The sequence below is a fragment of the Hippopotamus amphibius genome, chromosome 11, assembly GCF_030028045.1.
Source record: "Hippopotamus amphibius kiboko isolate mHipAmp2 chromosome 11, mHipAmp2.hap2, whole genome shotgun sequence".
Lineage (NCBI taxonomy): Eukaryota > Metazoa > Chordata > Mammalia > Artiodactyla > Hippopotamidae > Hippopotamus > Hippopotamus amphibius.
In genome coordinates, this window is record NC_080196.1 from 78,578,982 (window position 1) to 78,593,734 (window position 14,753).

The 14,753-nt window shown below is 46.5% G+C and overlaps 1 protein-coding gene across 2 annotated transcripts in view; it reads left to right on the top strand.

The window, feature by feature from the left end:
• The window catches only part of EMILIN2 (elastin microfibril interfacer 2), a 47,513-nt gene that overhangs the window by 6,336 nt on the left and 26,424 nt on the right, over positions 1–14,753 (top strand). The window lies entirely within an intron of this gene.

Genomic DNA, 14,753 nt, shown 5'->3' on the forward strand with positions numbered 1-14,753 from the left:
AAAACAGTTGGCTTTCTGTGAAACCTCATTTTATTCCCATTAATTGTTCTTCCTCCGTGGATCTGTGATTCGACTGGCACTTGGTCAATGAACAAAAATTCAGAGATGGCGAGAAAAGGGGAGATGTGGGGTGGGGGAAGTCATGGGGCAGGAGTCCTCTGAGGTAGTCCCTTGAGGCTGGCTGGTGTGGCCAATGTGTTCTGGAAGAGGAGCTAGAAAGTGCGGCTTCTGGCCAGAGCTCTACCACCACTGTGCTGTGAGACTTCAGGCTAGTCACTCAGCCTCTCTGAGGCATGGTTTCCTCATCTGCTTTACAGGGGAGGTGACAGAGCTGGAAGGTTTGCTCACTAGCCATGTCTAACGAGCAAGCCTGGTTCTTGTTCTCGTTGTTTGGAGTTGTCACCTCTCGGATCTCCTCTTTGAAGGCTTTGACCTTCCTGCCAAGTTAGAGAAAGGCCGAGGTGCTAAAGAAGGAAATAAAATACATTCAGTGACCTAAGATAATAATTAAGAAATGACTGAAATCAACTTTTCGACACGAACTTAAACTCCGAGGTTGCTTTGGAAGCACAGCCGATGGTAGAGTTTCTTTGGGGAAAGCACGTAAGTGATTACAGTCGGTTTAAAGTAAGTGCTCCGGTTGCCATGGGAACCTTGGTTCCTGGTTCTTCATGTGTCCCTGTGGCAGGTCCGCAGAGAGAGGTCGGCTGGGTGTTCCAGGTTGTCTTCGCTGAGGCCATCTTTCATCCAGCCAAGAACACGCTGTTTTAATTCTTTGTTCTTAGAAAAGCTCCTCTTCCTCGTGTTGGGAATATTAAGATGTGATGTTTCCTGAGTGTGAATAATGGGGCAGGTACTGTGTGTGACAGTTGCCCTGTGTGTTACATACTGTTTTTTAAAACCGAACACTGACTGCCTGCCAGCGTTCAGATTACTTCCAGGATGTCACCCAAATGTTCGGATTTACTGTTGGTTACATGACTGTTTCACTGCTCAGAATTAACTGCTTCCGTGCTTGATGAAGCAGTTTTCTGGGCTTAAAAATAACAATGACCCACTTGATAAAATGACGCGAGCGTGACTTTGCCTGACAAACGATTTTCCTGGGAGGATCAAGAGAGAAACAGAGTGGTTTTCAATGTGATGGCAGTTCACATTGGAGGAAAAAGGAATGAAATGATTAAAATGAAGCTCACCAAGAAGTTTCCTTCCTTCCTTCCTGCTTTAAAGTAGTGATGGGTGCTGAAAAAAGTAGGGAGGTTTCAAACTAACCAAATTCCTGGTTCAAAAATGCTGTGGAAGTAAACTTTTCTGGGTGTGCCAGGGTCCAGCTGCTCTTTTCTTTTCCCCCACCTAAAAAAATATTAGAAGATTAAGGAATACGCCTAAAAATTATTCTTTGCAGTATCAGCCTTTCAGGACATTGTATTTTGCCGAGCACTTGGTTAAAAGAAATTTGAGACAAATAGTTTAAATGAAGTCTTCTCAAGCTGATCGTTTCGATGAAAGGGAATTTGCTGTGAGACTTCTCAACTTTTCCTGTCTTGTCTCATCTTTTTCCACATTTGTGATTGTTAGGGTCTGCCGGACATGTGGGCTTAATTAGGTTATCTTTCTGAGATTTGCTCACAGTCCATTATGAGGTACTAGAGATTTCCCTCTTGCTTCAAGCTGCTTTTCCTGCATCTGCCCAGCTTAGATGCTGTTAAAAGATCATGAGATAAGGACCTAGATTTTTTTTTTTCCTAAACCATGGTGGTGAAAATGCCACTTGTTTTCTGCTAACTGTAGCTTTTCCATGTATCTTGAAAGCGGAGCCCGAAAGCTGTGGTGGTGATTGCAACAGAGCTCAGGGCGGGGGTATGTTTCACAATCCAGCCCTTCAGGAGAGATCTTTTCACCAGTGAAGCGGTTCTCTGGCTCTTGTCAGTTTCAGCCCCCAAGAGTTCTTACATGCTGGGGGAACAAACGCCTTGCGCAGGGAGGCATCGAGAGCCTTTCTGGATATGTCGAACCTTCCAGAATCTTGAGGCCGGCCACTGTCCTGATGGTGCTCAGGCCTGGTTTATATGTCAGGTGGCCCGCCTTGGAGATTCCCCAGCTGCTGTCTGCCGGGGCAGGAGCTTCCCAGGACCACAGGGCTGGGGCAGGGCCTGGCTCTGTTGTGACAAACGATGTGCCCGCTCTCATCCTAGCATGTTGCGTCATCTTCTGGCCACTCTCAAGTTATTTGGGAATTGTTCTGTTGCATCATTGCAAAAAAAACAGCTAGCAAGATGTAACTCAGATTCCCTGCTCACTGGCAGTGCAGGAGAGCAGGAAGGCAGAAATACCATTCATGGCTTGTTTCCTGAACCAAATAGCAAGGCACTCTCTAAGCCCTGCTTGGCAGAATTGACACTGGAAAATAACAATCCCTATGAGGAGTCAGTCTCTGTCATATTTTTTAAATGTTCATTTACATCTCTGACGTTTTGTGTTATTTTACACAAAATAGCAATTTGAAGGCAGCTATAAAAAAGAAAATCCTGTTCTATCTTCCTTAATCATTGGTCCATACCTTCAAAAGTACAAAAATAAATATTAGGCCCGAGTTCCCAGTAGATAAAACAATTGGTTGTGTCTCTGAACAGTAATCAGATACATTAAAAACAACGAAACTTTAGTTAAATCCTCACTTTGAAACTCTGAAAAAGACTTAATAACGCTGGTTTTGGTTTTTCCTTAGCTGAGATATATAATTGGATAGTCAAGGCTATCTAGCACTTTGCTTTCGCAATTATGATGAGATTTTGGAATACCTGAATGCATAAAATATATATTATACATAAGGTGTATGTTACATATAAAACACATATATATCTATAAAACATGTGTATTATATACAAAGCATATATGTATATAGAAAACAGCTTTATGGAGGTATAATTGACATAAACGTACATAGTGAAAGTCATCTAATTTAACGTGTGTGTGTGTACCTGTGAAACCAACATCACATCAGGATACGGAGCATCTCATCACCCCCAAGAATGTCCTCACCCCCTTTGTGATCATTCCCCCAGTTTCTCCCCCACACACACTTCCTCTCCAGGCAACCGCTGATCTGTTTTCCATCACCCCAGATGACTCTGTAATTTCTGGAGGTTTATATCAATAGTCATACGGTCTGTCCTCTAACATTAGGTTTTTCGTTCAGCCTGGTTATTTTAAGATATATCCATGTCGTGCTAGGGATCAACAGTCAATTACTTTTGTTGTTGAGTAGTACTCCTGTGTATGTGTCCACCACCATTTGTATAGAGTTGTTTTGTAGCTGAGGACTCATGAAATACAGTGTAGAAACTCATTTATATTGATAGTAAGGTTACTGTTCTGATTTTTCCAAAGACCAGTTGAGATGGTAAACACATAACAGATGTAGAATGCTGGATAAAACATAATGGAGTAAAAAAAAATACATTGCACATTTTGGCCCCGGGAAACATTGGACAGAGGCTGCATAATTAGCATACACCATTTCGAATTGGCACAGAGCTCAGTAGGGTTAAAGTAGGCATTACTTCAAGAGTCTTGGTTCCTTGGTTTCATTAAACAAATATTTTTGTGCACGGCCTCTGTCTGGCCCAGGACAAGCCCCCATGGGGACACAGCAAGGAACCCGGCCTCTCTCTTGCCCTCCAGAAGTTCATGTCCAGAAGGTGAAATGAGACATAAACAGGAATAATTACAAAGTAAAAGGTAGGCATGAGAATTGCAATGAGAGAAGCGCACACAGCTGAGGATGTTCAGAGGCAGAGGAAATTGTTTCCAGCCAGGAGGAATCTGAGAACTGGCTTGCAGGTGGTGACGTCCTAGCAGGGCTTTGAAGGAAGGTTCCAGTTGAAAATGCATGCAGATGCAAGAGGATGCCAGCATAGGCCGAGAGAGAACATCAGCCGGGACTGGAGGCGGGCGAAGGGAGGAGTAAGTCGCGGTGTCCTCAGGGCTGGTCCCTCTGAGGGCTGTGGGCTGGGGTGGGGGGTCTGTTCTGGGCCTCTCCCCTTGGCTTGTAGATGGTCCTCAACGCCCTGTGTGTCTCTGTCCAAACTGCCCCTACTTATGAGGACTGGGGCCCCCCATGCCCTCATGTTAAGTTGCTTACCCCTGTAAAGACCCTACCTCCAAATGAGGCCACGTTCTGAGGTACTGGGATTTGGACTTCAGCATATTTTTGGGAGGCAACAGAGAATTCTAGCCATAACCCAGGGTTGGGAGTTTGGGCTTCATCATTTAGGCAAAGGGGAGTCATGGAGGGTTTTAGATCAGGGATGCCCGCACAGCTTCCGAATGTTAATCTGGCAATTTGTGCAAAATGGGTTTGGGAGGGGAGAGGATGGGTGGGGGTTGCGGTCGGTGGGAGGGGCCCTGTCGGGAGCCTGGCTGGGGTCCCTGGCGGCGCTGAGGCCGGTGTGGTGGGAGAAGTGGGTCTGGCCGTCAGGGGATGAGCATTGACTGAGTTGGAACAGCCGGGTGACTGCTTCTCCATGCTTCACGCACGGCAGCACCTCGGAGATCTGGGATGAAGAGCTATCTCTGAGCATGTTAGTCTGTTGTCAATAGTGTGGATAAAAAAGGACCATATCTTGTGAATGAAGGTGAATGCATTCATGGACTGTCCTTTGGAGGTTATGGCAGGATTGCCTTTATCTGCAGGTTGATCAGGGCCACATTATTCGTGACCTTTGATGATCAGGAATCAGCTCTAACCCTTCATGTGGGCAATTGGGTTTGTTATTATAGAAAAAGCCCATAGTTTTAGTCTTAGTGCAAATTTTTGCCTTACGGTAAAATACGGTAAAAATAATTATATATGTCCTGTCTGAGGTAACTGGTCTTTGGCTGAGTTGGTACTAGAACAGTGACTGTTACCGATAACAGGAGTATATAGGCTCCGGATAAGTATGATTGTTCCACAGTAGATGCTGGTGGCTCAAGGAAAGCCATAGTGTGGTCCTGGTGGGCACCTAAAGGATGCCCACCTTTAGGTGCCCACTGAATGGATGAAAGAGAAAGCATATGAGTTGTTTTATTTTTGTATTAAGACTATTTTTTTTTGGGGGAGCAGTTTAAGGTTCACAGCAAATCAAGAGGAAGGTACAGAGATTTCTCATAAACCCCTGTCCCCACACATGCACAGCCTCCCCTGTTATCGACATCCCCACCAGAGCCATGCTTTTGCTGCAACTGATGAACCTACCCTGACACGTCATCACCCAAAGCCCATAGTTTGTATTAGGGTTCATTCTTGGGAGAGAATGGTTTCAGCTTGTTTTTCCTCCCATTGTTAAGACTCATATGTGCTGAGTTTGGCTCTCAGGTTTCAGGCCCAGCGACCATAAGTTTGAACCACTGTGCACGGCTTGTGTTTTTAAAATGGAAATTGTGACATACATTTATAGTCTTTGAAATGATCGTTCCTGCTGAATGAAAATGCAGGGCTTGCAGCTAACATGAGGGTTTGTGATATGATAGATTCCGGTTAAATCAACCAAAGTAATGATGTACATTGTCGTTTAGATTCCTGAACTAGTCATCTCAGGGTGACCTTTACAAGGTTTTTACTGAGTGTAAGCATAGGTTGCTTGACTCTCTGGGTGGTGTGATACAGTTTGATTTGGGGAGGGTTCATGTTACACAGCTATAAAGAATGGTTTGGTGTAATTGGGAGGATACAGCGATTAAAGATAGAAGTGCGTTTTGAGAAAGTTAAATACCGAAAATATAGGGAATTATTTTAAATATTATTTTTGTGACTTCTTTGAAAATACCAAGCTTGCTTGTATATTTTATTTGCAAAGACTCATTGAAGTAGATTGTAGTGAAGTCTTTGGGTCATGGGCCAGCTTAGCCCCTGCCCCTTAGGAGGAGGAGAACTACTGCTCAAGCCACAGATCTTAGTTGTTTTATTTAAATAAACAAAAAAAAAATGCAATCTATGTAATTTTTCTTAAAAAAGGATTTTAAAGAGATGGAAACAAGCCACGTATTTTGAAACTTATTAACAGATGTCAGTTGGGCCCCTCGTCACCTCAAAGTCTGTATATTTTTCTCACTTCCCCTCAATTTATAAGAACTGTGATGCCCGGAAGCTTCCCTCTAGGTTGGGACAATTCCCACACCATGTTGTCCTTCAGCCCCTGAGTACCTGGGTTCTGGGGAGGTTTTCTCAGAACCAGTTGGGTCTGGCCAAGGTATGGAACACCATACCCTCAAGTTCCTATGAAAAATCCAGTTCCACGAGCTGACATGTGCTTCCACGAGCCAGCGTGAGCTTCCACGAGCCAGCGTGAGCTTCCACGGAGGATTCGGTGAAGACTGTAGCAACACAACAGCTTAATGGACTTGGCAGGTGTTACCAACCTTAAAAAGTTGTTGGCCACCCCAAATCTCCTCAGAGAAAAGTTCCTCCTCCTCCTTTCTCCTCCATGGCTCCATCACCCCTTTCTATTTAAAAGCAAATAAGCCAAATTCTTCTTTTTATCTTGTCCCTCACCCTCTACTCGTCTACACCTTCAGGCCTGGAGGTGGGCTGGGTTGTGGTAGCATCTTGCAAAGAGAAACCATGCTCCTTCTAAGCAGAGGGCAGACAAATGTAAATGTCTCTACTTTGCTGTGTGAAGTGTGGATTTAAAAAACGTAAAGAAATACTGGTTTCGCCTGGACAATGTGAGAAATATGAAACTAGGTTATAACACTTTGGTCCTCCCCCCACCCCCGGTATAGTCATAAATTAGAAAAGAAACACAGGTGTTCCTGTGTTTTCAATTCCCAGATTATTTTTTTAACTGAGAATGAATTGGCTCAAAGGAAGAAAATGTTGTTTTCATATCTGTGGAGAAACTCCTACTGTCTTAGAATTTTCTAAGCTTCTAAGTGACTCCCACTAGTTTCCAGGTGAGGCCTGTTTAAGAGCTTGCCACCATTCGTGGTCTTCATCCAAACGTCCAAAATTGATCACAGATGGGGTATCATAGCCAATTCCCTTTTTGTATGGAAAAGCAATACAGTCGCCCCTTGGGCTTCATAGGGGATTGGTGCCAGGACCTCCCACGGATACCAAAATCCACGGATGCTCAAGTCCCTTATATACAGCGGCATAATATTTGCATACAACCTATGCACATCCTCTTGTATACTTTAAATCATTTCTAGATGACTTACAATACCCAATGCAATGTAAATGCTATATAGATACATAGCATCTGGGCATGTGACAAATTTGTTTTGCTTTTTGGAGCTTTCTGGAATTTTTTTTTTTTGCATGAATATTTTCAATCTGCGGTGGGTTGAGCCCCCAGATGCAGAACCACGGATCTGGAGGGCCAACTGTCCTGAGAACTCCGGGTGGGCAGCTGACGTTGAAGGGTGGCTGGCAGATATGGAAGTTGAGAGAGAAGAGAAAGCACAGAGTGACTAGAACCGTAGGAGGGAGAGAGGGATGTTGCAAACAAAGGCAAGGGACACAGGAAAAGGTCTTTCGAAATTATTGTGACTTCTCTAGGAGAATTTGAGGAAATTATTTTTCCTCTTAGAAAAGAGGAAATAATCAAAAAGTTATTCAGTAACTCTGAGAAGAAAGATTTGGATCCCTGAACCACAGAAAGTCATCCTTGGGCTGAGCATCACGCCAAAGGCTGAGGCCGCAGCTGTTCTCGGGGCCACACCGTGGGAACACGGGTGATGAGCGCATGGGGGCGTGATGGGGCGGAGGGCGCTGCTCTGTGGTCCTGACTCCAGGAGTGAGGACTTGGGATGTGAGTTTGAGACATGGAATCCTATAGAATAGAGCTGGGAAAAGCAGCCTGCAGCAGCGATGGCCCTTCCCCAAAAGAATTCTTTAGGGGAACGTGGGCCTTCATTAGTGCTGGATTATTCAGCCTCCAGAAAGCTGGGGCGGTACTCGGGCCCTGGGGCCCCCCACACTCGCTGGCCCTCCCCCCAGCTGTAGACTTGAGGTCTGTCATGTATTTCCCAGAGTGAGGAAGTTAAGACTAAGAATGTGGACTCCTTGGAACACACACATAAGCTATATTTCAGGCTGCTGGGCGCACCCTGCACTTGGAGATGATGTCATTTTTAACAACACATGTTTGCTTGCAAGGAGGGTACCCACTGCTATTATAGTAAATCTGAAAATGACACTTCACTGTCTATTGCAGTAAGTTGGGACAGCCTCACAGCTGAGCTGCTGGGCTTTCCTTCAATCACCTTTCTTTCAGGACTGTAGAATTTTTTTCTGTCCTCAGGGTTAAGGAGGGTGATCAATTGTAGGGGAAACTTCTACTTATTACGCTGTATGATCAGAGCAAACATATGAGAAGTAAAGAGGATTTTAGAGTTTGGAATCTAACTTGCCACTCTAAGTAAATGAGGAAATTAATTCATGAGGAACTGGAGAAAGACGCAGTTTACACTTTTGGTTTTTCCAGTAAGAATTTCCTTTGTACCGGGAAACAATCTCCTCTACGTACACTTTCATTTTGAACACACTGCCTTGGCCTAGGATCCGTGATTTTAGAAATGTACAAAGCTATATTGTAATCTGATTTTAATTAGGGATCATCAATCTTAAGTTCGAGATTCATTAGATACCTTTTGTATTTCAGGAATATATTCGCCCAAGCCTTCTGACTTTTAAAACTTAGATGGGTCCTTTTCAGGAATCAAAACATTTAGCATTTCTTTCCTTCCATGTTATTAATTTTTCCATGCAGGGATCTAATTAAAAATGCATAACGTAGCAGAAAAAGATAAGATGAGAATTGTGATTTGTGTGTGTGGTGTGCTTTAACCTGGAAGAAGGCTCTCTGGTTCCTTCACTCTCTTGTGGCAGGGAGGCTTTTTTAGAATGTGGACAGTCAGCACTGGACGGGACCTTGGGGAACCGAGTCACCTCTGATCGTCTTGTTGATGTACATGGTTTCAAATGGCCAGTTTCTTGATCATCGGTAGACACAGTGGATTCAGATGGAAGTGTCTCTCCCCCTGGTGCAGAACCACTTTCCCTTCACGTAGTCCTGAAATCCCTTCTGGCTTCAAACTCTATTAGCCTCTATAGTATTTACTTTTGGCAAAGTGTTACTTCAATAAAAAGCTCACTTACTTATTCATTGGTTGGTAGAAGAGCAACAAAAAAGAAAGAAATTCCTTTTGCCACAAGCAGATCCTAGCAAATCAGTCCACTGTCTTGGCCATTTCTAAATCGGAACACTGAGACCAAACTTTGTCAAAGTGAATTACTGTGTAAAAAGGAAAATTGGACCCATGCTACAATACAGATGAGCCTGAGATGAAGGGGATTGGGACCGAACACCTCCAAACATGCCACTCGGGCATATTATTTTGAGCTGAAGGCCATTGAACAACGGCAGAGACAGGACCTTTCTGCCTTTTTCATTTATGCCCAAGAGCAGGGTGGTAGTTTTCTGCCTCTCCTGCACTGGGACGAGGGGAGTGACCCTCATCACCATAAACAAATCTTATGAAAATAGCCCTTACTGTCCATTAGTTTCCTACCCACGTTCCCACAATTTATTGCCCCTGAAGCCCAAACTCCCCTTCCTTTGGTCCCTTCTTCGTAATTGATCACCGTTTGTTAGAATGGTATGTAAGCCTCTGAGTCTAACTGCTACTTTGAGTTTTCACTTCTTTCCTGAAGCCCCCATGCACATAAAAATATTAACATCAGTAAAATTTGTATGTCTTTTTCGCCTGTTGATTTGTCTTTTGTCAGATTTGTTCCTGGGGCCTGTGAATTACACTAAGAGGGTAGAGGAAAAGTTTTTACCTCTCCTACAAGGACATTATGCTAAGTGACATAAGCCAGTCACAAAAGGACAAATACTATATGACACTACTTATATGAGGTACCCAGAGTGGTCAGATTCACAGAGACAGGAAGTAGAATGGTGGTTGCCAGGGGCTGGGGCGGTGGCGGGGGGAGTTAGTGTTTAACATGGGTGCAGAGTTTCAGTTTGGGCTGATGAAAAAGTTATGGAATGGACTATTAAACACAGTCCATTTGAGAGAACATGAGAAAAAATAAGTTATGGAGGTGGGTGGTGGTAGTGTTTGCACAACACTGTGAATGTATACTTAATGGTACTGAACTGTACTGTTAAAAATGGTTAAGATGGTAAATTTTACATAATGTGTATTTTGCCACAGTTTTTTTTAAAGATTTATTATTTATTTATTTATTTTTGGCTGTGTTAGGTCTTAGTTGCGGCACGAGGGAGCTTCATTGAGGCACGTGACATCTTTCGTTGCAGCGTGTGGACTTCTCTCTAGTTGTGGTGTGCAGGCTTCTCTCTAGTTGTGGCATTCAGGTTTTCTCTTCTCTAATTGTGGTGTGCAGGTTCCAGAGCATGTGGGCTCTGTAGTTTGGGGTACGAGGGCTCTCTAGTTGAGTCCCACGAGCTCAGTAGTTGTGGCTCATGGGCTTAGTTGCCCTGTGAAATGTGGGATCTTAATTCTCTGACCAGGGATCGAACCTGTGTCCTCTGCATTGGAAGGTGGATTCTTTACCACTGGACCACCAGGGAAGTCCCAACCACAGTTTTTAAAAACTGGAATTAAGAGAAAAGTAAATAAATAAAAGTAATCAGGTATAAAGAGAAACAACAGGAAAAAAAAAACACACAAAAAAACTGGAATTGCTGTAGCTGGAGTGAACCTGCCCTATGGAAAACTTGGAGCAGTAGCTGAATGCCAGACACCCACGTCTGCCCTGGGTGCGCATTTGGAAACTCAGGGAGGTGACTTCTTGCCTTCATGTGTGGGTTTTCCTTGTCCCCGGGGTGGTTGTCATTTCCCCGGCCTGGGTGCTCCTCTTCTCCATCCTCTGTCCCATCCTGATCGATAGTGTGTGGAGCCACACATGCAGAATGATGCAACACGAGTTGGCTCCTGGATTTTTTGGGGCAAGCCAGCAACTGGAGGAGGGAGAGGAGTTTACTAGAAAGTCTGTTCTTGGGAAAAATTCCAGTCAAGTGAGTGTCCCCAAGGGGCTGCTGGGCTTTCAATGTGTGCAGTGTTAAAATAAAATACAGGTAAACACTACACGTAGGGAAAGGATCCATACCTTGTGGAACCGCTGTCTGGCTGGTCCTCTGCTAGTAATGTGCGGTTATTTCACAGCAGTGTTCTACTTGCAGTGCTGGGGACGTGGGAGGAGAAACCAGATGAACAGATAGAAGTGAGCCCGTTGCTGTTCCCTTGACAATCTTGTGACTTTCTTGGCCAGCTCTGTTTGACAGAACTTCCTGTGATGTTGATATTCATGTTATTTATTTAATACGATAGCCACTGTGGCTGAAAAGCATGTGAAATGTGCATAGTGTGACTGAGGAACTAGATGTTCAATTTTATTTAATCAGTTTACATTTAAACAGCCATCCTCGGTTAATGGCTGTCTTCTTTGAAAGCACAGTGCTGGGTCACCTTCTGGTGTGTGAGTCTTGTTCTGTTCTCGTGATTGTGGATCCTGGAGCTTGATTTGGTTCTGGGAGGACTGAGGAGGCCACATCTGCTGGGTTAGACCTGGGAATCGCTCTGGGGTTTTTATTATGGACATTGGATTCCCCCAAACCTTGTCAAAAGTAGGCCTAGGTCATTAATTAATTGTTTGATCAATCAGTTATTGATTAATGATTAATAATCAATTATTAAGCACAATAGGACAGACACTTTGTTGAAAAGCGGGAATGTTGTAGAGAACAGAACCAACAGGAGTTCTTGCCTTCACTGGGGCCCATGGTCTATGGGGAGGATGAACTCTGGACAAGCAAATACAAGTGTGAATGGAAGCAGGTGAGGAAAGGTCTCACCTTCCACTGCTGGGAAGGAGTCTTCCTGGGGGTGACGTCAGATGGAGGCACAGTCATTTCATCTCGTTCTGCTTTAACAGGGACACTTCCAGCCATGTGGTCCCTGAGCTCTGATTCAACTCCTCCAGTCTTTTTCTTCCAGCTTCCTTCTCATTAGCATCTCCTGGGCCCATCTGGTGCCTTGACTTGGTGACTAAGCTTGTAAAAATGGTGAGCCCTTGTCTCACCCCTCAAAACCCCAAAAAGGCTTCAGAGGAGAGGAGAGGAGAAAGGAGTTGAGAGTGGGTGGGGCTGTGGGGCAGCTAGTTGTCTGCCCCCTGGGGTGCCTGAGGCAGCTGGTCGGGGCTCCCCCCTGGAAAAGATGCTGTTTCAGTCCTGACCCGAGGCTGGGATGGGGGCCAAGGCTGCAGCCCATTCAGCCCTCAGGCTCCAACCCCGCCCAGCAGCGACTCTGTCAGGTGGGCTGTGGGTGGGGGGGTGCAGGTCGCGGATTCAGTAAGTGAACACGGAGCATCTTCCAGGCACTCACTGACCGGCGGCCCCATTCTTTTGGTAGGTGATGCTTGGCCTCGGTTCATTCCCTGCCTGGTTGCCAGCACCCTGGGTGCCTGGGTCTGGGGTGAGCTTCTCCACGCTGGCTGCGCTTGGCCATTCACATGGGGAGGTGTTGAAGGGTACAGGTGGCTGGCACCCCTCCCCAACACCTCCCCCCACCCCCGACCTACAAAATTAGAATTTTGACAGTAAAGGCCTAGGCATTTTTTTTTTAAGTTCCTTGGCCGCAATACTCTCTCGTGGTGCCAGGGCGATGGGAGTGGGCCTTGGGGGGGGGGGGGCGGCGGGGTCCTACCTCGTGCCCCCTCATCCTCTGGGGAGCCCCGGCTGCCGCCGTGGAAGCGGCAAGCGCGTTTCTGCGGGGATATCCCCGCCTCCCCCCGCCGCAGTCACACCCACCCGCCTGGGGACCAGCGCAGGGAGGTGGCCCTGAGCTTTCCCACGGTGGAGGTGGCCCCCGATGGTTTCAGGCTCTCGCCTCTTCCACACGCGGGGCTGGAAACTTGGTCGCAAACGCGGTCACCCTGAAGGCCAATGAAATGTGAAACCTAGAGCCGTGGGGGTGGGGAGCGGAGGGGAAGGCTGGCGCTCCAGGGAGCTTTCCTAAGTTATGCGCTGGCTCCGAAATCATCACTGCTTTCAGCAAAAAGAATGAAAGTGTATTGAAAAAGAAAGAACTTTCTTACACTCGGCCAGGCGGTAAGGGGCTGAGGCCCCGGGGTGGGGTGAGGGTCGTTCCTCGACCACCAGCACCACTGAAGCTGCAGGTCTTGGGTCCCCCGGCCTGGCTCAGCCACGGCCAGAAGGGTCTAATGTGACTGTTATCTCCCGGCACTCGAACAGAACCCCAGAGCAAACCCATTTTCACGTTCAATCCTAAATGCTCAGAGGAACCAAGTTTTTCTGAGATTACACATTTTTCCAGCATTATGCTGTGCTTGAGCCTGCAAAACAATGAAGTGGAATTTTTCTTTCTTTCCCTGTAGTTTCTGGGACCACATAGAGGATGCTTTTGGTAGGTGAGGTGCTGGGGGGAGGGGGCTAGTGTGTACTTGCATCAGTAGATGCGCAGGATGCTTTCCTACCGGGCTTGTGGGGCCAGGTGGGACATCTCTGGGTGGGTGGGTTCGCTTCGAATTTAAGGCTGCTGCCTGTGAGACTGGCAGCTTCCATGTGCTGGGAGGGCCCTGGGGGGTAAAGGGAAAACATGGGTTTAAAGTCCAGCCCTGGCCCTTCCTGACTATTGGAACTGGGAGAAGTCACTTAACCTCTCTCAGCCTCCGTTTTCTCATTTGTGAAAAGGGGGTAAACATACACAGTCCTTGATGGGGGATGTGGCAGGAATGAGAGAATGAAGAACCTGGAGGTCTTGCGCCTCTTTTGCCCCTGACCCCTTGACCAGCCCTTCTTTTCTGTTTTACTTATTGGGCTTTCTTATCGGCTTTCCTTAAAAAGGCTCCCACCCAGCCTTCTCAAAATCCACATGCCCAGGCCGCACTGCAGACCGATTAAATCAGAGCCTCTGAGGGTGGGACCTAGGCAGGGGTAGTTCACAGGTTCCTGGTGATTCTAATGCATGGCCAAGGTTGAGAACCACTGCCCTACAAGACCAGGTGAGACAGGTCAGCAAGGTGTTGGGACACTCCTGCTGGGGCAGCACTGTTGGTGGACCCTCCTGGAATTCTGAAGGGTCACCATGCCTGTCCTGGCGATGGGGGAGTCCCTGGCATGTGAAGTTTTAGGTGCCATGGTTTGGACCCTCAGGGAGGATGCCGGAAGTCCATTACATTTAGCCATTTGTAATTTTTTCAGGAATGTAAGATGTTTTGTGTTGTTGATCTATTTTTATTTATTGGCTGTGTTGGGTCTTCATTGCTGCACGGGGACTTTCTCTAGTTACGGAGAGCAGGGCCTACTCTTTGTTGTGGTGCATGGGCTCCTTATGGCAGTGGCTTCTCTCGTTGTGGAGCACAGGCTTCTAGGTGCATGGGCTTCAGTAGTTGCCACATGGCATGCTCAGTGGTTGTGGCTCGCGGGCTCTAGAGCACAGGCTCAGTAGTTGTGGCACACGAGCTTAGTTGCTCCACTGCATGTGAGATCTTCCCAGACCAGGGCTCGAACCCGTGTCTCCTGCACTGGCAGGCGGATTCTTAACCACTGCGCCACCAGGGAGGTCCCAGGAATGTCCACCTGCCATGAGGCTGGGGCCTGGTGAAGTTACTAGGCTAGCACAAGGCCCCCCGCTCCCCCCCCCGCCCCGCCCTGAGCAGCATACAGCAACCCTAGGGACGTGATACAAAACCTATTTCTTTCTGGGAATTGGTCCCC